A 25,417-nucleotide genomic window follows, 5' to 3' on the forward strand; every position below is an offset into this window, starting at 1 on the left:
GATTTTAAAATCTTTATTTAATTGTTTTGAAGTCTTCAGCCCCCTGAGGCAGCTCTCTGCCTTCAGGGAGCTTTCATTCTGCTGCCGCCCTCTTCCCGCCCCCACCCAGGCAGCGCTGAGCATTTCAGCGAGTGGCCAGCCTGCGTGAAATTGCGGTTGAGGCCCAATCGCAGTCGGCGGTCTGTTCCCCGGCCGATCCCAGACCCTCCGATGGCGCCCGCCCGCCGATCCAAAAATTCGGGCCTATGTTTCCCTGTCGGCCTTTTTCTGGTGGAATTATGCCAGGACTGGTGGGGGTGGAGGTGAGAGGGTGCCCGGGTTTAATGAACGGGGCGCCTCAGAGACATTGGGATTGTTGCTGTTTCTGAAGAATGTCCAAGACTTGAATTCAGAAGCTGAATGTGAATTGGTTAAATTTGCAGGTGGTGTCTAGCTGAAGAAGTCAGAGAAGGCAGCTCAGAAACTGACCCCATGGGGTCGTGGGATAGTGGAGGCGGGAAGTGGGGTCAGCAACAAGGGCATAGGTGTGGGCTCGCAATGTCCTCTCCTCATCTCACGGTGCCAGGTCCCTCACTCCGGCACTGAGTGCCTTTGAATGAGGTTCCTGTCTGGAAGTCCAGCAGCAACCCTGACAGGGCTTGCAAGTGGGGAGAAACACGTTAAATTGAATTTGATGACAAATAGTGGAAATTATTTCATGTAGGAAAGAAAAATGGGCAAGGTACATACTCCATAAGTAATGTTGAAGTAGCTAAGCTTGAAGATGAAAGAGGCCCTGAAGCCAGTGCTAAACATGTCCAACCAATGTAGAGCAGCAATGAAAAGCAAATGGAGTGTTGAACACTACAGTGATACCAATAGAATATAGTCAGAGGAAGTAATGATCAAATTGTACTGTGCTCTGGTCAGGCCATATCTTGACTAATGTGAACAGATCTGTAACTAAGTACTGGAGGCAGTGAAGAAAGAAGACATGAGGTTGAACCTTAGCATCAAAGGTCTGATTTATAAGGAAAGACTGGAGACATATGCTTTTCAGACTAGAAGAGAAATGTCTGAAGTAGAGATAAGAAATAAACTGTTTTGAAAAGGCAAATCTATAACTTTACATTTAAACTAAATTGTAATGTGGTAAACGGATCACAAGTTCAAACAAGTGAAAGGTAAATTCAGGATTGATGGCAGGAAATTCTTCTTTACCTAAAAATAGATCATCAGTACATAGAATGGGCACTCTTAATGGAGTAGTTGAGATGAAAAACCTGGAATTATTTAAGAGCCAATTGGATGTGCAATGGAAGGTCTACTAGATCCAGTGGAAATGCTTTAGACATGCCATCAACACATCCCTGAAGAGGTCATACATCTCTGCCGACTCAAGGGAGTCCCTGGCTTGTGACTAACCAAAATGGAGAAGGCTCATCTGGGCAGGCGCTGAACAGTTTGAGAGACTTTGTTGGGAATGTGCAGAGGCAAAGTCGAGGCATCGGAGGGAACACACAAACCCCCAAAGAACCCATCTGCCCAACCCTTCAAGCACCACCTGTCCCTCGTGTGACAGAGTCTGCAGATTGTGCATTGGAATTATCAGCCATCTCAGAACTCATCAAACTGGAGTCTTCCTTGATCTTGACGGACTGCCTAAGAAGAAGGTTAGATCCTCAGGTATCCTTCTCTCTTCCAGATCAAAGAAAAAACAAATTTTCAAGCCTTTTTTTGCCACAATTGTAGCTTCTCTCTCTCTCTCTCAAAATTCTGGTGAATCATTGCTGTAACCTTCCCAGGTCTCCAAGATATTTTCTTTAGTGCGATGTCCAGAACCGCATACAATAATCCAACTGTGGCCACAGAGTTTTAAGGGTTCTTGTATTAGATTATCTCTCAAGTTTATGAATTGAAGTACAGAAGAGCCACATTCCAGGGAATGAGTAAATTTAACAAGAACTCCCCATTTGTAATGAAAAATACTAGGTGCTCTTTGCACTCTAGCTAAGACAACAAGAGGATGTATTTAGAGTCAGCCATGACAGTGAAAGTTGTACCTCAGCCTGGTGATTTCTGGAACATAGAAAGACTTGGAGACATTTTCTGTTTTTTTCAGATGCAGATAGTGGGCAGGAAGTAGACACTAATTATGAGACAGAACACCCCACCTGCCATTTGGTTTAGGCAAGAAAATGGCTTTCCAGTAATGGCTTTGCAGCTGTAACAGATGTTGACATATGTAAACAAGGAGCCTGAGGCCTCTTTGAAGTCCTCATTGTAAAATTGGGCCTGTTAAATTCAACAAAACCAGGTCTACATGTGACATAACTGACATCCTGAAAGCTACCTGCAAAATGGTGTGGTTGTAAACAATTCTTAAATCTGGAGTGCTCCTCCCCTTCCCACGCTGAAACCACAAGCTGCGACTGACCACTACATGGCACTTCCCCTATCTTCCCCACCCTGATTACCAACTTGACTCACCCTGTCCTGATGTTCTGATAACCGCCCCCCCCCACCCCAACATCCCAATATCTCAAATACCCTCCGTTTCCCAATCACCATTCTCATTCCTGGTCACCCTCCCTTTCTTTGGTTGCCCCAACTTCCCCTGCCCCGGCAAAACCGATCCTTTTTAACAACCTACCGGAAGGTAGCTGTTGGTGGCACAATTGAAGGCCTCTTTCCCAATGAGCTGCGGGGGGTGGAGGGCAGTCAGCAAGTGTGAGCAGCTCGCCGCTCTCATTTAAATGAGGCCTGAGGCCCAACGTCTGCTGAGACTGGGGTATATTCTTTCAGGCTTGGGGATTGTTCCCTGAACCCAGTTCACACTGACAGGCCAGTGTGAGTGAAGGTCATCGTACTGTGGCACCAAAAGGACCTGTTACAAATGTCTCATAAGCTAGTGTTTGTTCTAGGAACCCTTACCCAACTTTAATTAAAGAAGCTCGAGGGTTTTCTGGATGTGGTCCAATTCTAGCCCAACCCAATGGAACCGCCCAAGATTTGGATGCGTTTAGATTTCAGGTTTTGGTTCTGTACTGACCCCTAATTAAAATTAACGATGATTAGACAATTTGGCTCTGGTTCAAGATCTTTTCATTGTTTGGTGTCACAGGTACTGCTGTGAAGTCGGGTGGTTGACAGCTGACTCAAAGATTTATCTAGCTTTTAACCTCATGCTGAAATGCATTATGGCTCCCTAAAGCCCTCGATAAACAGAAACCCACCTCACAGTAACTGCCACAAGTATAGGAAAATATGCGGAAAGCTCAGACAAAAGAAAATGGATATCGTTTTAGGGTATCAATGTGACGTTTTGCCAGACCATATCAATTATAATTTATGCGAGCTACCAAAAGCAGGTTCTCAGGTGATAAAATGGATACTAAATCCATCCCTACAGCAGCGTCTCCTATTTGGCACCAAGTCACATTTTAATCATAATTGTCTGTGCTTTGTAAAGACTGGTAACTGCTGAAAATTTAATGTCCATGTCTGATACCGCCCACTTCAGTTTAGCTTGGAGCCTTTTTGGCAGGTAAAGAATACTGCAAGACAAGTTATAGCAGCTGTTAACCTGTCCTGGGAGCAGCCTACTTCAATAACATATTTCAACCCTTGCTGCAGTAATTACAGCAAATTTCAATTAAGTCTTTTCCTGATAATTATAGATGTCATTTCAGAAATGTTAGTTCTAAAAACCCAGTCTTCTCCCATTTACACCCGTTTTACTTCCTATTCTTGATACCCATACACCTGCTATTGAGTGAGACTTTACTATGTTAGGTAACACATGACAGATTTTGTTCATTGCTGCACACACATGCACACTTTGGGGAGACATTGCTAAAAGGAAGCAAGCCGCCTTGAGAATGCACCAAGACACACCTTCTTATTTCAATATTGCAAATTAATAGATTGGCTACATCCTTGTGGTATTTTGATAACATGCTGATTAACAGCTCTCTCCTGTGAATAATAATAGCACCGGGTTCTCACTGTTCTGGTGCACAAACCTTCCAACCTTAACATCATTTTCATTATTGGAAGCGAAAAATGTGTTGTTATTTCTTTGCCGTCAGGAAGATGATCCTGCATATAAATGACTAAACCACTGCAATCTGTGTACTCTGGAATTTTCCTCCCAAATCTCTTGGCCTTGTTATACCTCTGTCTGGCCTCTCCTCAGAAGCTCATCTCTCAAGGGCACCTTTGGTTGTCTCCCCAGTTCTTCTTTCATTTTCAGCACAGTGTTCTGTTCCCTGCTGTGAGGTGCCTCAGGACAATCTGCTACATTAAATGTGGTATGTAAGTCCATGTTGTTGTTGTGTCAGGCCTGGTCAATTATCACTTTAACCCAGATTCTGCTGTAGAGATGTTGTAGCAACATTTGGATGCCCAAAATAGGGGAATACTGAGTGTGGCACGTTGAGGAGACTGAATGCTCCACTGTGGTTCACCTAGAATGGTCAATAAGAAAGCTATGAGTCACATTGATATCTCTGTCACTCATCATGACTCCTTTGAGTTTCTGCAAAGTATTGTAAAAATGGAAGTTCTTTCTTTCTTGCTGGATGAAATGTAAGTTTTTCTATTTAAACTGGGAAGACCAAAGCTTTTGGATTAAGCCTCCATTAATAATCTGTACCTCTGCCTCTCATTCTGCCCTCCTCCTTGGCCATTGTCTTAGGCTACTCCAGATTGTTTGCAAGCTATTTGACCCCAAGTTGTGTTTTTGGTCCCCAATCCTTTCCACGACAAAGGCCCCCTATTTCAACCTCTGTAACAATATACATTCTTCAATATACAGTCTAGTGATATTCTGGTCACGACTTTTCGTATAAGCTGATGATCGTCCCAGGCTTTCCAGGCTAAAGAAAGTCAGGAAATTGAGAAAAGTGGCTGAAAATCTATGTTGCCTGGAAGCCTCCTTCAGAAAATGGAGACGTTGACTAAACACTAAACAATGCTGCCATTTCAGCCTTCTACCTGAACAACTCGAAAGCCAGAGTAGAACCTCACGTCCAATTTTGTGCCGACCACTCACCCACGGCCCAACACCAAAATACCTTGGTATCTTGACCATACATTGACCTACTGGTAACAGCTCCAGAACACTGGAGCCAAGGTCAAATGAGTGTGAATCTCAAATGGAAACTGGGAAGGTACAACCTGGGGCAGCAGAGCCAATATGCTACGCACTGCTTCACTCGCCCTGGTCTACCCAACAGCAGAGTACTGCTCATCAACTTGGCTCTGGGGCTGCCACACAAACATGGTAGATATCCACCTCTAGGAAGTCATGAGGACTATTTCTGAGACGTTGAGACCAGCTCGAGTGGCTTCCTGTGCTGGCACATGTTAAACCTCCTGACGTTCGCAGGGAAAACATCCTTCTCAAAGAAAAACACCTGCCGACAGTTACTGAAGCACTCCTATTGACACAGGACCTCAAAAAAACCCCACACACTTGCCTGATATCCTGGAGCCCCTATGGAACACACTCTACACCATACAAACTGGCGACAGCCACACCTCTCTCCTTAAAACCCACCTTGGTGGCCAAGTTTAGCAACAGTAGTAATAATTGTAACAGGAATCAGTCATTTAGCTCCTCAAGCCACAGTCCACCAGCACCAACCAGAACAACAACCACTTATATTTACACAGTGCCTTAATATAATAAAATGTTCCAAAGTGCTTCACAGGAGCATTATAAAACAAATAATGGCACTGAGCCGCATAGGGAGATATTAGGTCAGATGAACAAAAGCAGGTAGGTTTTAAGGGGCGTCTTAAAGGAGGAAAATGAGGTAGTCAGGCAGAGAGGCAGAGAGGCCTAGGGAGGGAATTCCAGAGTTTATGGCCTAGGCGACTGAAGACATGGCCACCAGAGGTGGAGCAATTAAATTTAGAGCTGCACAAGAGGCCAGGATTAGAGGAGTGCAGATAACTCGGGTGGGTTATGGGGCTGGAGGAGATTATAGAGATAGGGAGGGCCATGGATGGTATATGAAAACAAAACTGAGAATTTTAAAATCAAGACGATTCGTAGGCCCTGGCTGATCGATCATTCAATTTTATTTGCCATATTCTTTTACCTTTAATTTTTAAAAATTCATTCATGGGATGTGGGTGTCGCTGGCTAGACCAGCATTTATTTCCCATCCCGAATTGCCCTTGAGAAGGTGGTGGTGAGCTGCCTTCTTGAATTGCTGCAGTCTATGGGAACATCCACCTATGTCCACAGTGCTGTTAGGGAGGCACTTCCAGGATTTGACCCAGTGATAGTGAACGAATGATGATATATTTCAAAGACAGGATGGTGTGTGGCTTGGAGGGGAACTTCCAGATGGTGGTGTTCCCATGTATCTGTTGCCCTTGTCCTTCTAGATGATAGTGGCCCTGGGTTTGGAAGGTACTGTCTAAGGAGGTTTGGTGAGTTCCTGCAGTGTATCTTGTAAATGATACACACTGCTGCTACTGTGTGTCAGTAATGGAGAGGGTGAATGTTTGTGGATGCAGTGCCAACCAAGCAGGCTGCTTTGTCCTGGATAGTCTCAAGCTTCTTGAGTGTTGTTGGAGCTGCACTCATCCAGACAAGTGGAGAGTATTCCATCATACGCCTAACTTGTGCTTTGTAGATAGTGGACAGGCTTTGGGGAATCAGGAGGTGAGTTACTCAGTGCAGGATTCCTGGCCTCTGACCTGATCTTGTAGCCACAGTATTTATATGGCTCATCCAGTTCAATTTCTGGTCAATGGTGACACACAGGATGTTGATAGTGAGGGATATAGCAATGGTAATGCCATTGAATGCCATGGGGCGATGGTTAGATTCTCTGTCATTGTAGATGGTCATTGCCTGGCATTTGTGTGGTGCGAATGTTACTTGCCACTTGTCAGCCCAAGCCTGGATATTGTTGGTCTTGCTGAATTTGGACATGGGCGGTTTCAGTATCTGAGGAGTCACAGATGGTGCTGAGCATTGTGCAATCATTAGCAAACATCCCCACTTCTGACCTTATGATAGAAGCAGCTGAAGGTGGTTAGGCCGAGGACACTACCCTGAGGAACTCCTGCAGTGATGCCCTGGAACTGAGATGATTGACCTCCAACAACCACAAACATCTTTCTTTGAGCTAGGTATGACTCCAACCAGTGGAGAGTTTTCCCCCTGATTCCCACTGACTCCAGTTTTGCTAGAGCTCCTTGATGCCACACTCGGTCAAATTCTGCCTTGATGTCAAGGGCAGTTATAATCACCTCACCTCGGGAGCTCAGCTCTTTTGTCCATGTTTGAACCAAGGCTGTAATGAGGTCAGGAGCTGAGTGATCCTGGCGGTACCCAAACTGAGCATCAGTGAGCATGTTATTTCTAAGCAGGTGCTGTTTGATAGCATTGTTGATGACCTCTTCCATCACTTTACTGATGATCACAGGTAAACTGATGGGGTGATAAATGGCCGGGTTGGATTTCTCCTGCTTTTTGTGGATGGGACATACCTGGGCAATTTTCCACATTGCCGGGTAGATGCCAGTGTTGTAGCTGTACTGGAACAGCTTCGCTAGGGGCGCAGCAAGTTCTGGAGCACAAGTCTTCAGTACTACTGCCAGAATATTGTCAGGGTCCATAGCCTTTGCAGTATCCAGTGCCTTCAGCTGTTTCTTGATATCACGTGGAGTGAATTGAATTGGCTGAAGACTGGCATTTGTGATGCTGGTGACCTCTGGAGGAGGCTGGGATGGATCATCCACTTGGCGCTTTTGGCTGAAGATTCTTGCAAATGCTTCAGCCTTAATCAACAAAAATCTACTGACCTCTGTCTTGTCAAATGTCAAATAACCTTCAGCATCCACAGCCTTTAGGAAATCAGGAATAGGAGTAGGACATTCTGCCCCTTGAACCTGTTCCATCATTCAGTTAGATCATGACTGATTTGTTTTGGGGGGGTGTGGGGGGAGGTGCGGAGAGAGTTCTAGATTTCCACTGTTGTCTCATTCATTGGTGTTCACCAATTCCTCATTATGTCTCTATTGTTACGATCCCAGCTGGTGTTAATACTGGACCAGTCAGATCCCGGAGTGAAACCTAGCTTAATAGATCCTGACTTTTTTTTTAAGAAACGGTGGAGTAAAGTTACTGAACAAATTCATAGGAGTCTGCTGGTGAACTTTTAATACAAAGAATAAAATATTTATTAAGCAAGAAAAATGAACTATATTACACCAGACAAAAATGTTGGAAAGATCTCAATACAAACACAAGACGATGCTTCAAATTCACACTATTCCTCTACCCCAGCAATATTTTTACAGACACAGAAACCAGTGAAGAATTACCACTGGCTTGATGCAAAGGCTTCTCGCTTGAGGCTGGCACAGTTGCAAACGGTTCTCTTCTGGTGAATTCCTGAGCATTCACTTGATGCTTCTCACCCAACTCTTATCTCTCCCCAAGACACCTGAAAACCGCACTCTAAACTCACTGTTCCTTCAGCGTCAGATCTAACAAATGAGTTCCCTAAACTCAGTCTTCCAGTAGCACCTCTGCTAAACAGATCACTTTACTGAGTCCCATAACTGATTATCCAGTTACCCACTGTCCCCACAAGCCTTGCAGTTTTTCTTCTCAGAGAGCTTACAAAATCCCTGTCTTCTCCCTGTGACACATACGCTTAATACCTCCTCTTGACTCCTGTTTTAATTGGGGACAACTTTCCCCCCTTTGGGAGGGCCGTGCAGGGGTGGGCGTGGATCTGATTGGTGCCCCCGATCGGGTCCGTGCCGCCATTTTACGTGGGCAGGCCAATTGAGGCGCCTCAGGGAGATAAGTTTTAAGTTTGAAAAATTTTATTAAAGAAAAAAAAATTTAAGACATGTCCCCCCATGTGACAGTGTCACATGAGCTGGGACATGTCAATGAACTTTAATGAAAAAAATTATTTAATTTATAAACCCTCCATGAAACCTCATCCCACCCGTGAATGAGGTTCCATGAAAAATGTGAAGGCCGCCTGGGCTCTTCGTCTGCCCACCAACCTTAAGGTTGGACGGGCAGCTTTCTCAATAGGCTTAATTAGTTAATTAATGGTCTTAACAGGCCCTTGACAGTTCGGTGGGTGTGCAGCCAACTCGGCTTAACTGAAAATCTAAATGACCCGCGGTGACTTCGGGACGCATGCCCTACGTCACCTCGCGTCGTTTTACGCCTTGGCGAGCGGGCCCCACCCCCGCTCGCCGAGCCAAAATTTCTCTCCATTGAGTCTGTGCCACTGGATCACTGTGGCTAGGCAACAGTAAAGCTTTTCTATTCCCCATCCCCGTTTTTACTGAACTTTCAACCCCTTTTAACTCATCTCTTTAACTTCAGGGGTTGTAAAACCTCAGCAATATTTATATACATTAAACAAACCCAAAAGACCTGACCTTTAGTCAGGGGTCTATCCAGACTGCCAGGCACCAAAGGTCACAAACAACCTAAGTGAAACTGAAACCATTTTACTTTTCTTAACACACAAATATATGTATATTCAACTTAAAAATTATACATTGCTCATAACACTGTGAAGTTCCTTAGAATGTTTTTCTAGGGAAAAAAAAAACCCATATAGATGTTTGATGACAATAATTGGCTCAATGTCAGACTGGCTGGGCTGAATGATTTCCATCTGTGCTGGAATTTCTATGAACTTGTGATCATGCAGAATGTTCTGAACTTTGGAATTACATATAACACCAATTCTCTCCAAAATTGGCGAAATAATATAGAAGAATTTGCTACAAATGGTGGAAAGTGCTTGAACCGGAATGCAATCAAAACCAAACACTAGAGACTTCCCAACCTATTCGAGAGATAGATCTTTATCTTCTTTGCGGTTCTCCATGCATTATATTTAATATCAGATAGTAAATGATTGGCAGCAAGATACCAGTAGTAATTCAATATAGCCATTACAATGACATCACAAACCACAAAAATGGAGCACAAATGATTTGTGAACATTAGCGGAACCTCAAGATTGAATTATTGTCTAAAACCTACTGTCAGATATTTGTTATTCTTTGCAATATATAGGTTTAAAGAAAATATCATTAACTTTGAATGATTCTAGTGTTTCATAAGAGATGTGCTAAGAACCCTGCAACATTGTCTGACTCTGCCCCTGCCTTAGCTCATCTGCTCTTGAAACCCTCATCCTTGCCTTTGTTACCTCCAGGCTTAACTATTCCAACACTCTCCTGGCCACTGCACATCTTCCACCCTCCTTAAACTTGAGCTCATCCAGAACTCCGTTTTCTAGATCCTTACTTGCACCAAGCCCTACTCACCCATCACTCCTCTTGCTGACTTATATTGGTGACAACACCTCAACTTTAAAATTCTCATCCTTGGTTTTCAATCACACAATGGTTTTGTCCCTTGCTACCTCTGTAACCTTTTTCAGCCCTACAACCTGGTAGTAGTGGTAATGTCACTGAATGAGTACTCCTGAGGCCCAGGCTAATGCTCTGGGGACATGAGTTCAAATCCCACCACGGCAGCTGGTAGAATTTAAATTCTGCTGATAAAATCTGGAATATAAAGCTAGTCTCAGTAATGGTGACCATGAAACTATCACTGATTGTTGTAAAACCTATCTGGATCACTAATGTGCTTTAGGGAGGGAAATCTGCCGTCCTTATCTGGTCTGGTCGATGTGTGACTCCAGATTCACATCAGTGTGGTTGACTCTCAACTGCCCTCTGAAATGGTCTAGCAAGTCACTCAGTTCAAGCGCAATTAGGGATGGGTAACAAATGCTGGCCTTGCCCGCAACCCCTGAAAAAAATGTAAAAAAAGAAAAAAAACCCTTCATGATTTCTACCCTCCTCCAATTCTGGCTTCCTGCACATCCCCAATTATAATTGCTCTACCATTGGTGGCTATGCCTTCAGCTGCCTGGGCCCTAAGCTCTAGGAACTTTCTCTCCAAAACCTATCTCCCTCTCTATGCTTCTTTAGCACGAACCTTAAAGCCCATTTTTTTAACCAAGCTTTTGGTCATTTTAGTCCTAATATCAGTTTAAGTACCTCAGTGCTAGATTTTGTTTAATAACACTCTTATGAATTGCCTTGGGATGTTTTACTACGTAAAAACCAATTTTTGGACACTAAAGGAATCAACGGATTTGGGAAGAAGACAGGAAAGTAAGTTGATGTAAAGGTTCGGCTGCAATTTTATTGAATGGCAGGCTCAACGGACTTTGTGGCCTACTCTTGTTCCTATTTCTTAGGCAGGATTTTATGCATCGGTGAGCGGGGGTGGGGCCCGCTCACCAACGCGTAAAATGGCGCGCGGTGATGTCAGGGGGGAACTCCCGACGTCACCGCACTCCGTTTAAATTTTCAGGTAGGCGAGGGTGCAGTGAAATCAGCCACGTGCCCGCTAACCTGTCAATGGCCAATTGAGGCCACGGGCGGGATGAGGTTTCATGTGGGTTTTAAAAAATCTTAATAAAGTTTTTGTGAAAATTATGGACATGTCCCAACTCATGTGACATTGTCACATGAGGGGACATGTTAGGGAAATTTTACTTTTCTGTTTTCAGGTTTTTTACATTTTGAGCCTATCTCCTTGAGCCTGCACTTAGCCTCAGGGAGATGAGTGCGCTCTTCATGTGCATGTCTGAAAGAGCGCACTCTCGATTTTGGGATACCCCACCCCCGCCTGCACAGGGAGCGCATAGCCCTTCTGTGTGGACGTCACACAGGGCGGGCCTTAATTGGCCCGCCCACGTAAAATGGCGCCGCACCCCTGATTGGTGGCGCTGATCGGAAGTGTGCCTGTGCACGCCCGCCCTTCAACTTCGCCCCCGACGGGGGGAAAATTCAACCCTTTTTGTTTTTAAAAATTTGTTCTTGGGATGCGGGTGTAAGGCCAGCATTTATTGCCCATATCTAATTGCCCTTGTTAAGATGGTGATGAGCTGCTTTCTTAAGTCTCTGCTGTCCATGTGGTATAGGTACACAAACAGTACGGTTAGGGAGGGAGTTCTGGGATTTTGATCTATGTTCTTGCATTCATAAAGGTGCTATATAAATGCAAGTTGTTGTAGAGGCATTTGATATAGGTGGCAGAATATAGTGACACAAGTGCAGCATGGTGACTAATGCACTCATTGAGTATATGTCACTGTGGGAACGATGGTTTACTTGTAAGCAAATTCTACAAATATATATTGTTAAAAGGTCCATGACCACCAGCTATGACTTGCCCTTTTGCTACCACAAGTCAGCCATAGCAATGAAGTCAAAGGTTTATTATGCAGCTTGGTCTTATGAGGGCACCTTCATGGTCAACATCAAGAGCGTTCTTTGGCTGACTCACCCAAAGGCACAATGTGGCAACATCGTGAAGATACCTTGGGTTGTATTTTCATTCTTGAGGTGGGTAGGGGGGAGTTGGGAGTTTCCAGGCTGGGCCCACCTATCACAAGTGAAAGTGCCTAGAAAGGTGGGATTTTCGTTCTGGGGCAGGCGGGTGTTAACTAGAGTCGGAACCGCTGCCTCTGGAAATGCTTCAGAGGTGGCCACAGGGGCTGTTGGATGAGGAGGCGAGCTGTTTAAAAGGCCACCTCGATGCTCTGGGACTTCATCCCAGTTATAAGAAACATGGTAAAACAGCAAACAGTCCTGTAGCCCTCACACCTCACACCTCCTCACCCCCACGCACTCCCCATGCCCTCTCCATGCCAACTCATGCTACCTCATGCACTGCGCCCACCCCGATGGCTACTCATAACCTCCATGCTAACCGCTGATAATTCAATGCCCATTTACCCAGTATACATGCTATGCAAAACCAATGAACCCCATAGTAACAATGTCATGTGTGAAAAAGTTTTAAAAAGTCATTCATTTGTACCGTTTTCACCAAAAAAACTCCTTTTACTACAGCCCTCAAAAGTATCAATAGCAGAAACTGCAAGCACTGGACACCTCTTCATCTTGTGTAAATAAACATAGAGCAATTGGAAAATAGATCTAAGAGAGAAAGTTGTCAGTCAAGCAATGTTTTCCCTTGGGCGCAGCTGTTTCAACAGACGAATGGATGTCTGGGCTCTCAGCTTGGCTAAAATTGGTCACTCTTTAGTGGAAAGTGATCCAAACAGAGTGAAGAGTATGAAAAACCATCTCCCTCCATTTCTTCCTTTCATAAATTCTTACCGAATGCCTGTCTCAATTAATTCTTGCAGACATTTTATTATTCTTTTATTGATTGTGCGGTTCGTTTTTAATAACGTCAATATTGACAAACTTAGGCACGTGAATTTCAAAGCCTGTGGCCATAATTTTATTCCTTTCACTGCTGTCTGCCATCTCCAATCTATCATTCCTAAAGTGGATTTGTAATCGCCTGAATGCTATCCAACTGAAAGGTACCTCTAATTTTCTGAAACCCCCAATTTGCTGCCCCCTTTTCTGAAGCAGCTGCAGATTCATGGGTCTATGAGCACCAGTTACCCTTTTTGTGGCATCCACCCAGAGCACATCTGGACACTGTTGGAGATCAATTTGCATGGAGCATTGAAGCTGAACCTACTCCCATCCTGATGTAACATCACAGCAACACTTTCCAATAGGGGTCAATGAATAGTTTGTAAGATCAGGAATTCTGGCTGAATTGTCTTTCTCCCGAGGCACCAAGGCTATTTGTTAGAACCTCCACTGCTGGCTCAGATCAGCCAACTTGGCTCAGAGTTGGGAGCCTTCACAGTCAGGTTCAGACACCAAGCTGACCAGTGGAGTGTGTGAAGGAGCTCTAAGCCAGCGTATCTCAGTCATCCACCACAGGTTTCATTTGTTTCTGCACTTCTCTGTTTAAATGTACATGGTCAGATTCATCCCAGGAACAGATATTCTGTGAAATACTCCTCGCGTAACATTGTGAAATTCTGCTCTGGCAGAGGGTGCTGCCCACAGCCAATTGTTCCCATTAATAATATTATGACCACAGAACATTGAAGACATTATTTTATATGAGATGACTATTGTTTCTGGCTCTGACAACAGTTTCTAAAATATGAAACTCTGTAAAAAAGAATGACTAGGAGATGCCAGCTTATATTAACAGCATCCAAGGCATATTATTGGCAATTGCACAGGCTCTATGAACAGTCAAAAAGTTTTTCCTTATTCGTTCCATAAGACCATAAGACATAGGAACAGAAATTAGGCCTTTCGGCCCATCGAGTCTGCTCTGCCATTCAATCATGGCTGATAAGTTTCTCAATCCCATTCTCCCGCCTTCTCCCCGTAACCTTTGACCCCCTTACCAATCAAGAACCTATCTATCTCGGTCTTAAATACACTCAATGACCTGGCCTCCACAGCCTTCTGTGGCAATGAATCCCATAGATTCACCACTCTCTGGCTAAAGAAGTTTCTCCTCATCTCTGTTCTAAAAGGTCTTCCCTTTACTCTGAGGCTGTGCCCTCGGGTCCTAGTCTCTCCTACTAATGGAAACATCTTCCCCAAGTCCACTCTATCCAGGCTTTTCAGTATTCTGTAAGTTTCAATCAGATCCCCCCTCATCCTTCTAAACTGCATCGAGTATAGACCCAGAGTCCTCAAACGTTCCTCATATGTTAAGCCTTTCATTCCTGGGATCGTTCTCGTGAACCTCCTCTGGACCCTCTCCAGGGCCAGCACATCCTTCCTGAGATATGGGGCCCAAAATTGCTCACAATATTCTAAATGTGGTCTGACCAGAGCCTTATAAAGCCTCAGCAGCATATCCCTGCTTTTATATTCAAGTCCTCTCGAAATAAATGCCAACATTGCATTTGCCTTCCTAACTACTGACTCAACTTGCAAGTTAAACTTAAGAGAATCCTGGACTAGGACTCCCTAGTCCCTTTGCACTCCAGATTTCTGAATTCTCTCCCCATTTAGAAAATAGTCTATGCCTCTATTCTTCCTACCAAAGTGCATGACCTCACACTTCCCCACGTGTTATTCCAAGTTCATGGGATGTGGGTGTCATTGGCATGACCAGCATTTATTGCCCATCCATAATTGCTGTTGAGAAGGTGGTGATGAGCTGCCTTCTTGAACCGCTGCAGTCCATGCGGCGTAGGAACACCCACAGTGCTGTAAGGAAGGGATTTCCAAGTTTTTGACCAAGTATCGTGTAATTATATTATCATCTGATAAAATTTAAGCATGAGCATCTTACAAAATAGCATCTCACTCTGACTGAAGCACGTTTCTAGAATCTGATTTTAAGTTTTTTAAAAATTTGTCATAAAAACAATTATAGAATCATAGAGTCATACAATAGTGCAGCTCAGAGGAGGCCATTTGGTCCATCGAGTTTGCGCTGGCTCTTTCCAAGAGCAATCCAGTTAGTTTCACTCCCCTGCTTTTTTCTCAAATCCCTGCATTTTTTTCCTCCTATATATTCAATTCCCTTTTGAAGACTACAACTGAATCTGTATTCACCAATCGTCCAGGGAGTGCATTCCAAGTCCTAAACACTTGTTGCACAAAAAAGTTTTTTTCTCTTGTTGCCTCTGGTTCTTTTGCCAATCACCTTAAATTTGTGCCCTCTGGATATCAATCCTTCAGCCATTGAAGACAGTTTATTTACTCTATCTAAACCCTTCATGATTTTAAACACCTCTGTCAAATTTACTCTTGGCCTTTTCTGCCCTTAAGGGAACAACCTCAGCTTCTCCACCTATCCACATAATTTCACATCCCAAGAAAAGCCTGGTAAATCTCTTCCGTACCCTTTCCAAAGCCTTCACGTCCTCTGAAGTCTGATGCCCCTGCATTGGACATGATACATCAGCTGAGGTCAAACAATGATACATCACTGTGGGTGTAGGCTTTGCATAACTTGCTGGTTTTTGTACCCTTGTCCTCTATTTATAAAGCCTAGGATTCCACCTGCTTTATTAACTGCTTTTTTAGCCCATCTCGCCTACTTCAAAGGTTTGTGCACAAACTCTCTCTGGTCTCGCTCTTCTTGCACCCATTTTTAAATTGTACCGTTTAACATGTATTGACTCCCCTCATTCTTTCTCCCATTGCATTGAATTTCATCTGCAATGTATCCGTCCATTCCACCAGCCGCTCTCTGTCCCCTTCAAGCTTATCGCTTTTTCCCTCAGCGTTTAGTACAGTTGCAAGTTTTGTGCCAAATGCAAATTTTGAATTACCATTCTGTACCCTGAAGTCCAAGTTATTAAGGTGTATCGAAAACAGCAGTAATCCTAGTCCTGGACCCAGGGGAATTCCCACACAATAACAAACGAACAAGTACATTTACCACACAAGTACCAATCTTGGTGTAAGCTAAAGTCAGGCAGTAAAAGCCCTGACAGTGATGGTTCATTGTGGTTATTAGAATATGAAGGCAAGTATAGTGTGTTTGTGATGATCAAACTGGGCTAGTTACCCAGAGGCTGTGAGTTCAAATGCCACCATGGCATATTGTGAAATTAGATTCAATCAATCTAATAACTTGTAGGTTGGCATCAGGTAAATGACCATGAAAGCCGCCAGACTGTTGTAAAAACCCAATTGGTCTGAAACTGTTCTGTAGGGGAGGGAGCTTGCCGCACCTACTAGGTTTGGCTTTTATGGAAGGCCAGTTTCACACCACGTGGTAACTCCAAATTCGCTCAGGAAATCTAGGATGGGCAATAAATGTAGCATTGCTAGTACTCCAAGAACAAATCATTTTAAAAGATAGTCAAGGGGATTTCGAAGGCCATCAATGTTCTATCTGTTCCTTTCCCCAAATGGCTGTACTTTATGCGTGGGTCTAGGCGGGGAGTCTCAGCAGGCTAATCGACTATGGGGGGCATCACACAAAATCCCAATCCAGCTCTCACCTGGTGCGCATTGTACACGCTTTTGCCATAGGTTAACAATCGGGAATAGGGAATCCTGGTTTGTTTTTGCCTCCGTTGCCCATGGCTGTTGAGATCAATGGTACTGTTGACATCCATTGACCGTTGACCTGGGATGTAACCTGGAACCTCTCAGGTCATTATGGCTCAGGATCAGATTGGGTAGCAAATATCATTGGGGGGGTGGGCCATGATCGGAAATTGACTTAGATAAATAATCAGGGTCCAAAGCTAACCGTACGATTCAGTTGAACCAGGAGCTGAAGCAAGGAGGAGGCAACTTAATTTTAAAACGGTAAAGTGAGCCTAGCGGGGTTGCTACGGAATTGCTGTGGCCAATCAGTCACACCAGGGGTGTCCAGCTGTGGAACAGTGACTCCCATAGGATAAATAAGAGCTGGCCTCCAGATCTGACAGAACCAGCAAAACCATTGTGTCAGTTGCTCAGCAGCAAAAGAGTTAATTAACCTCGAACTCCTGTAATTCCTGCTCTTTTACCAAGGAATCTAATTGCATACATTTGTTGCTTTACAGGGGAAACATCAGTATCCTGGGAGTCTGTTGCGTTCTGTAGGTGCACATTATAGGCAATAACATTTCTGGTTTAATCATGCATATTATTTTTTTCCTCACTACTCTGACCAGTATGAAGCTGTTGCCACTAATGTATTCTGAGCCAGACCAACTGCCGCTGTGAAAAAGACTTGCTTGAGCGACCGTAATAATTGGAAAATTATTTTGATAGCCTGAAACAATCTAATATATTACAGAATTTTATTAAAATAATATCAAATCAAATTAACTGCTATTCCATAATGAATTAAGTAACAAGGTAGGCAGATATTAATCTGCACTTGCTCCCAGGCAAGGGGGAACGAGTTCATTTATTAAGTTAGCTCTTGCGGCTTGTGAGGGCCCAGAAAGGGAAATGTGCATCAGGCTGTGCGTGTGTGCGTGTAGCCCAGGAGGATTGATCTTTTAGATCTGAGGGGAGAAGATAAAAAAAAAAGCTGGTCGAAAGTCTTCTGATGAGTGAATTTTAACTGTGTGGAAGAGAGCCCAAAGACCTGCTGCTGACAGCCAGAATATGGAGAAGCAAAGACACTGTGATTAGTTGGGTAATAAGCCATAATCGACTGCAGCCCTAGTCGACTACAATTATTATGACTAATTAATCCCCGGCAAAAAAAAAATCTATTTTCTTTCAAATTTTCTGTCGCTATAGACACCGGCAAACAGTTCTGGGGTTTCAAAGCCCCAATTCGCACCACTTTATTTTTTTGTTGCATGCTGAGTTTTTCTTCAAATCGTCAGCAACCTCTCTCGCAAGTGCTGTTCTTTTTTGTTTTTCTGGTGGGAATTGCAGATGCGATATTTGACTACTGTTAGGAGTTCGGCTCAAAAGATGCCCCCACCTATTTAGGACGTTCCTGTGCACGCCATGAAACTTTATCCAATGTGCAACTTTGTGCAGCATTTGACTACAGGGACTGCAAAAATCCTGTAATCCGTCAGCAACCGTATGACCGCCCGATTGCGCTGTTATTGATTTGCTCTTCTTCCCTAATGTCTGTCAAAGGAGAGGTGACATTACCTATTGTCTCCTTTCCCCTTTTCCCTATCCTTCCTATCCCATGAAAGGGTACTGTCCTAGGATAACTATCGGTAGAACTTGACAGAAGCCCAGGTCAACGGGAACTGTACAGGTTCAACAAGCTCATAGTACCAGACCTGTGAGACAAACTCAAGGGGACTCAGGGGAGAGCAGCACTGCTAGAAGTCACACACTGCCTGTCCACAGAAAGGTTACACCAGAATTAATTTGCTTTGCCGCACGTTCATTTTGAATACTGGTGGTGGAAGGGGGGAGGGGGGGAGCGGGGGTGGGGTGTGGGGGGGGGGGGTGTGGGGGGGGGTTCTTGGCATAATCCGAGCACCCATGTTGTGTTGCGAGTCTCAGGTGACAGATGCTCTCTCGTCAGGTCAGCATGTCCTGATATCTGGTTTCTTGGGTCAGTGCTGCAACAACAGCAGGTCAGACAGGATGTCTACCAAATAGCAGGCTCTCAAACTGTCCTGGGTCCAATTAATTGCACACATGTGGCTCTTCAATCGGCTTCCCATAATGAGGACTTATTCTAAAAAATTGGTGTCATGCCATGAATATGCAGGAGGTCTGTGATGCCATGTGTAAAATTGCCTCTCCAATCCCCTTTATGCCTGAAGCAGCGTGACCTCACCTCCTGAGTACGGGATCATAGACTCATAAATGATACAGCACAGATGGAGGCCGTTCAGCCCATTGTGCCTGTGTCAGCACTTATTTAGAGATACCAGCTTAATCCCACTCCGTTGCTCTTTCCTCATAGCCCTGTATTTTTTGCCCCCCCCCCCTTCATGTATTCAATTCTCTTTTGAGAGTTATTATTGAATCTGCTTCCACCACCCTTTCAGGCAATGCATTCCAGATCACAACTCTTTATGTCAAAAATATTTCTTCTCCTGTTGCTCCTGGCTCTATTGCCAATCACCTTAAATCTGTCTCCTCTAGCGACTGACCCTCCTACCAATGGGAACTGTTTCTCCTTATTTACTCTATCAAAACTGTTTATGATTTGAAACACCTGTATCAAATCGAACCACTGGCTCCCTGACTATTGCCCTTCGACCAATTTGCTTTGTATGGTTGCTTGTGGGTCCTTTGCTTGAGGTCTGAGTATTTTTTCCCCTGTCTTGAGACACTGCATAAATGAACCCTGTCTTTCCCAATGCAACCTGAGGCAGATAGGGAAGGTAGCTTGTCTGATGACCATAGAACCACAAGGCTAGATACAAAGTGAGTTTATTTTTTAACCATTCCCCCTACCCAGCCCAATTATTTCCTGTTTCTCTGCTGGGATGTGGTTTTGTGGGTACTGACAGCTCTACAGCCATATGTAGCATCCTTTACCCTGTGATCTTGCAACAAATTGTCTGCTGTACACAAGGCTCACCGTTGGCACTGTGCCCCACAAACTTAACCCTAGTACATTACTGGACTATCTGGTCATGGGGACCATCACAATTAAACCTGATCTTATCTTCATTCAGCATCCACACCATATGCGTTAAAGTCACCGTAGCCCCAAAGGACCATAGGCTGCTCTCTCTCATTAGAGAGAGACGACTGGTGGTGAGTTTACCCTGAGGGTCACCACACCTCAGGCAAGAGGTGAGGTTGAGAAGACGGGGCCTTCCTGGATGTCCTCAGCCAGTACGGGAATTGAACCCATGCTGTTGGCATCACTCTGCATCACAAACCAGCTGTCCAGCCAACTGAGTTATGCGACCCCCTACACACACATATGCACTTCACTGTGGGAACTATCAGATGCTAATCAAGAAAGGAACCCACAAAAAACTGATTCCCTGTTTCCAGTCAAGGGTCACTGAGGGATCCCTTTTTCCAGTCATTACCAGACCTGGAGCATTCAGCTTCTGTAATCATGCAGATCTGCAGATGTGCAGGGCAATCTTTGTGACTGCCAGATTCAATGCAATTCAACACGTGTCCTAAAATGCAAAATACTAATAGAACGAAATAGGGCCCGTGATGGGTAACAATAAATCCAAATAGACCTAATGATCTGAAACAAGTTTTAAAAAAATGTTGTTCTGGTTTCATTAAAGGTGTAATAACTTCATTAACAAATGCTTCCCCCGCTTCCCCCCCAATGCTTGTTTACCAACTCAGTTCCTAACATCATAAACCAGGCCATTCCTGTATTACTATACCTCATTGGTAATACAGCATTTTGGGACTCGTGAGGTGCTATCTAAATGCAAATTTTTCTTTCTTTGAGATATATTTGGATGCTTTCCTGCACTGTCTATCTGTAGCGAACATATGTTTACAACAAAGGTAATCTTCTCCATCGTTAATGTTTCCATACGACGCCATCATGACTGAAATGGCGTATGTCTCTCCCAGTTATTCCTTTGCGACAAGGGTCTTTTTAAAGCCTTATGCTTCATTTCCAATTTCCCATTCCATTGTCAAACTGCTCTCATGGCTTTTTATTTTCCTTCTGTGCCTCGTTTCATTGGTGGTGTTGGTTTTACTTCTTTCTTCCCAGTAGGTAGTAAACTTGCCAGTTCCACATCCTCCTGCTGCCAGGCATTTGAGGCTGTTTGGCCCACACTGCCCTCCACAATCAGCGTTAATGCTGTGCCATGACTATCTGGCAGGAAGCGAACCCTGAGCTGGCCTGCCAAGGTTGGACTGTACCAGCCTCTCCAACCCTTGGGATTGAATGTGATGCTTCCACCCAGCTCGACAATAAATGCCGCAGCCTCTGCTGTGGTTCTCACTCATAGTTTGCAGCAAAAACCAGGCGCCTTCGCAGATGATTAATTTAGTGCCGGGAAGATAAAGGGAGTGTAGGATCTTCAAATCGTTGGATGGCTGAACATCGGCAAAACAGAGCAATTTCAGACTGGCTGATTCTTTACTCCAACTATAGGAACTTATCCCCGCTGTCTCTCTGATTTCTAATTCACATGCATACACAAATGGGCACACACGTGCATGTGCATTTGCATCACTCACATACAGTCACGCACATTGTCTTCATTTCCTGGATAATTATAGGATTGCGATATTGGTTGTCAGATATCACACATTCACTCACCTTTCAACTAATAAGATATTAGTAAGTCACTTTAGTGCCTGATGGTACATAGGCAAGGGCATTACATATCCTATCTCACTCTCCCTATAGCTTGCATGACAGTCAATGATTAATTTATGACAGCACTATTTCATTTCAGGTTGGACCTAGAGACAACAGAGTTGTCTCGTGAACTTTAGGGATGTGGCTCTGAAGCGTTACTGTGGTGTTAGCGCATTTTATAGATGAGCCGAAGCTTTTTTGTGAGGCAGCTCAGCTTCAGATGATAAGCAGTTAGCTCACAGTGAAGTCACTTAACCAACAACGCATGGCAAAAGCCGGAGCTCTGGTTCAGTATCCAGTTTTGGAGGCTGGGAGTCTCTGCAATTCTGCACCGCACAACTTGGAAACTTGGCCAAGAATCCCACGAGTAAAGCAACTGTTGAAATACAGCATTTCTTTCAAAATACAGTCGCAGTCTCCTTTTTTTTTTGAAAGATAGTCCACATGTAATTTTCTGCTACCAACCTTGCATAGTCAGACACAAAAAGCTGGCCACAATACTAGGAGGCCTTTCAGATCACCTATAATTATAACTAGGGCTGGGTTCCCTTCAAAATAAATAGAGATCTGTGGTTTGGAAAGCTGGTATTGGATTCCATGCGTCTGGGTGCCGGGTAACAAGGCCTGAGCCAGCAATTGCCTGCCGAATTCCAGTTTGATCTATTCTAAACCATCAGGAATAAAGGTTCGGATTCAAGAGGCTGCTTAACCCATTCGCTGCCGAAGATGCCACTTGGCATTGCTGCCGTGTTCTGTGAAGATGTAAGGCGCAGCCTCCATTTATAACCCAATTCTCTTTTCCAAATGATGCACAACTGGCAACACTTAAATACTTGCACGCTGTTAAACTATCGGATAACAATAATGTACGTGAATTTGAAGGAATGGAGCCAAGGCTCAACGCTCACAATAAGCCTGCGATTTAAAAATTCATTTGTTTCTAGCAAAAAGGCTATGGCAAACTGTGAGAGGCTGTGTATGTTAAAGCTCTCATGGGCAGCTAAGCTGATTGGTTTCAGGCTCAGAATGGTAACATTTAGTCGCAAGGCTAAAAATGGCATTTCTCACTGCCTCCTGGTTTCTTGCTATTTCCGTGTACTTGTTAGTCCTGCATGAGATGTCCTTTTTTTTTAAAAAAAAGCAGGGGCGGACACTTTAAAGGCGAGAGGTCACATCGGCGGGAAAGTGAAACGCTTTCTGCTTTCTCACCTTCCCCTGCCTAGCATTGGCCTTCCTCCACTTGTTGACTCCCACAGGTAGCCATGTTTAGGTTCTAGCACGTTCTGCGGGATCGGCGTGGGTCCGGTTCTGGATCCTCTTATTTTGAGGGGCGGTGCTTTATCCGACGGTACTATATCCCCTTCATTATCAAGGAGGTAGCAACAAAGTGGGCTACCCCAAATATTTAAAATGGCTGTGAAGGTTAATATGAGCTGCCATCAATCAGTTTTTGATGGAGTACACACGAAGAAACTGTTTCAACTGGCAGGAGGATCAGTAACCAGAAGACACAGATGTAAGATAATTGGCAGAAAACCAGCAGGGAGTTGAGAAGGATTTTTGTTTAGTGCAAAGAGCTGCTATGACTGGAATGCGCTGCCGGAAAATGTGGTGGAATCAGGTTCAATAGTAATTTGCAAAAGGGGATCAGATAAACACTTGAAAAGGAAAATATTTGCAGGGCTATGGAGAAAGAGTAGGAGAAGGGGCCTAATTGGATAACTCATTCAAAGAGCCAGGATAGGCATGATGGGTTGAATGGCCTATTTTTTGTGCTGTATGATTCTATGATATATTGAAAAAGGCACAGGGCAACTATACAAAGGCAATTCAAGTGAAATTTTCAAAGTCCTGCCTAGCTGAAGTGCCATAACCAGGCAGCCCTCAACAGGGCCCTCAACCGTGTCCGGCCCATATCCCGCGCATCCTCCCTCACGCCTTCTCCTCCTTCCCAGAAACATGATAGGGTCCCCCTTGTCCTCACTTATCACCCCACCAGCCTCCGCATTCAAAGGATCATCCTCCGCCATTTCCGCCAACTCCAGCATGATGCCACCACCAAACACATCTTCCCTTCACCCCCCTTGACGGCATTCCGTAGGGATCGTTCCCTCCGGGACACCCTGGTCCACTCCTCCATCACCCCCTACTCCTCAACCCCCACTTATGGCACCTCCCCATGCCCACGCAGAAGATGCAACACCTGCCCCTTCACTTCCTCTCTCCTCACCGTCCAAGGGCCCAAACACTCCTTTCAAGTGAAGCAGCATTTCACTTGCATTTCCCCTAACTTAGTCTACTGCATTCGTTGCTCCCAATGCGGTCTCCTCTACATTGGAGAGACCAAACGCAAACTGGGCGACCGTTTTGCGGAACACCTGCGGTCTGTCCGCAAGAAAGACCCAAACCTCCCTGTCGCTTGCCATTTTAACACTCCACCCTGTTCTCTTGCCCACATGTCTGTCCTTGGCTTGCTGCATTGTTCCAGTGAAGCCCAACGCAAACTGGAGGAACAGCACCTCATCTTCCGACTAGGCACTTTACAGCCTTCTGGGCTGAATATTGAATTCAACAACTTTAGATCTTAAACTCCCCCTCCCCCCATCCCCACCCCGTTTCTTTTCCCCCCCCCACCCGCCTTTTTTTTCAATAATTTATATAGATTCTTCTTTCCCCACCTATTTCCATTATTTTTAAATCTAAAACTAAAACCTTTAGTCTTTCCACCCCACCCCCACTAGAGCTGTACTTTGAATATCCTGTCTTGCATTCTTAATTAGCACTTTTCTCAGACAAAGACCACCACCTTCAACACCTCTTTGACCCTTTTGTCTCTGACATCTTTTGATTATCTGCTCACACCACACCCTCAATGTGTCTCTTCCCCCACACCCACCTTAAACCAATTTATATTTCTCCCTTGTTGAAACTATGCTCCAGTTCTGCTGAAGGGCCATGAGGGCTCGAAACGTTGACTGATTTCTTCTCCGCTGATGCTGCCAGACTTGCTGAGTTTTTCCAGGTAATTCTGTTTTTATTTTGTTTTGGATTTCCAGCATCCGCAGTAGCTTTTAGCTTTTTGTTTTTATCTAGCCAAATGCCAGCCTTCTTTAGAAACCTCAAAACTCTCTTCTTCTGAATGAAGCCCATTTTTAAGATGTGAACCAGAGACCAATAAAAGTGATTGAGACTGATTACTGCTACCAAAACGTGGCCAAGCTAACATGGACTGCAGGAATGGACATTGGGTGGAATTGTTCTGGATTTGCACTAAGTGCAGTAGCAGGTGGGTAAAACGGTGTTTTTCCTGTCGGCTGCTATGGTGGGTTTTCACGCCGCATCATCCCAATCCTGCCACATTACTTATGCATTCCTGGGAAGCACACCGTTTCCATGATGGGTGGGCTTTCATTCGCCCACCACACCATCACCTCACCACTTCATCACGCCAGACACCATATTTAAAGTACAGCCACGCTCAGTGCTTCTAGCCCAGGACTGCAGCAAAGAAGACATGGCCCCAAATGGCAACAAGACTGCAGCCCTCGAGCACCTTTTGGACACCGTGGAAGCCTGCTGTCATGTCCTTTACCCCCTCTCTGGCCGCCGAAGGTGCAGCTACATTACCACTCCAGCTTGGTAGATGATGGCATTGGTGATCAGTGCCAATGTTGCACAGAAGAGGTTGGCCATCCAATGCGGATGGAGGATGAATGATCCCATCTATGCAGTCAGGGTATGACAACCAGTTAATCACTCTAAACTCACACAGTCAAGCCCATCACACATTCACTGGCATCTCCCTCACTGCCA

Source organism: Cetorhinus maximus, chromosome 18, assembly GCF_964194155.1.
Source record: "Cetorhinus maximus chromosome 18, sCetMax3.hap1.1, whole genome shotgun sequence".
Classification (NCBI taxonomy): domain Eukaryota; kingdom Metazoa; phylum Chordata; class Chondrichthyes; order Lamniformes; family Cetorhinidae; genus Cetorhinus; species Cetorhinus maximus.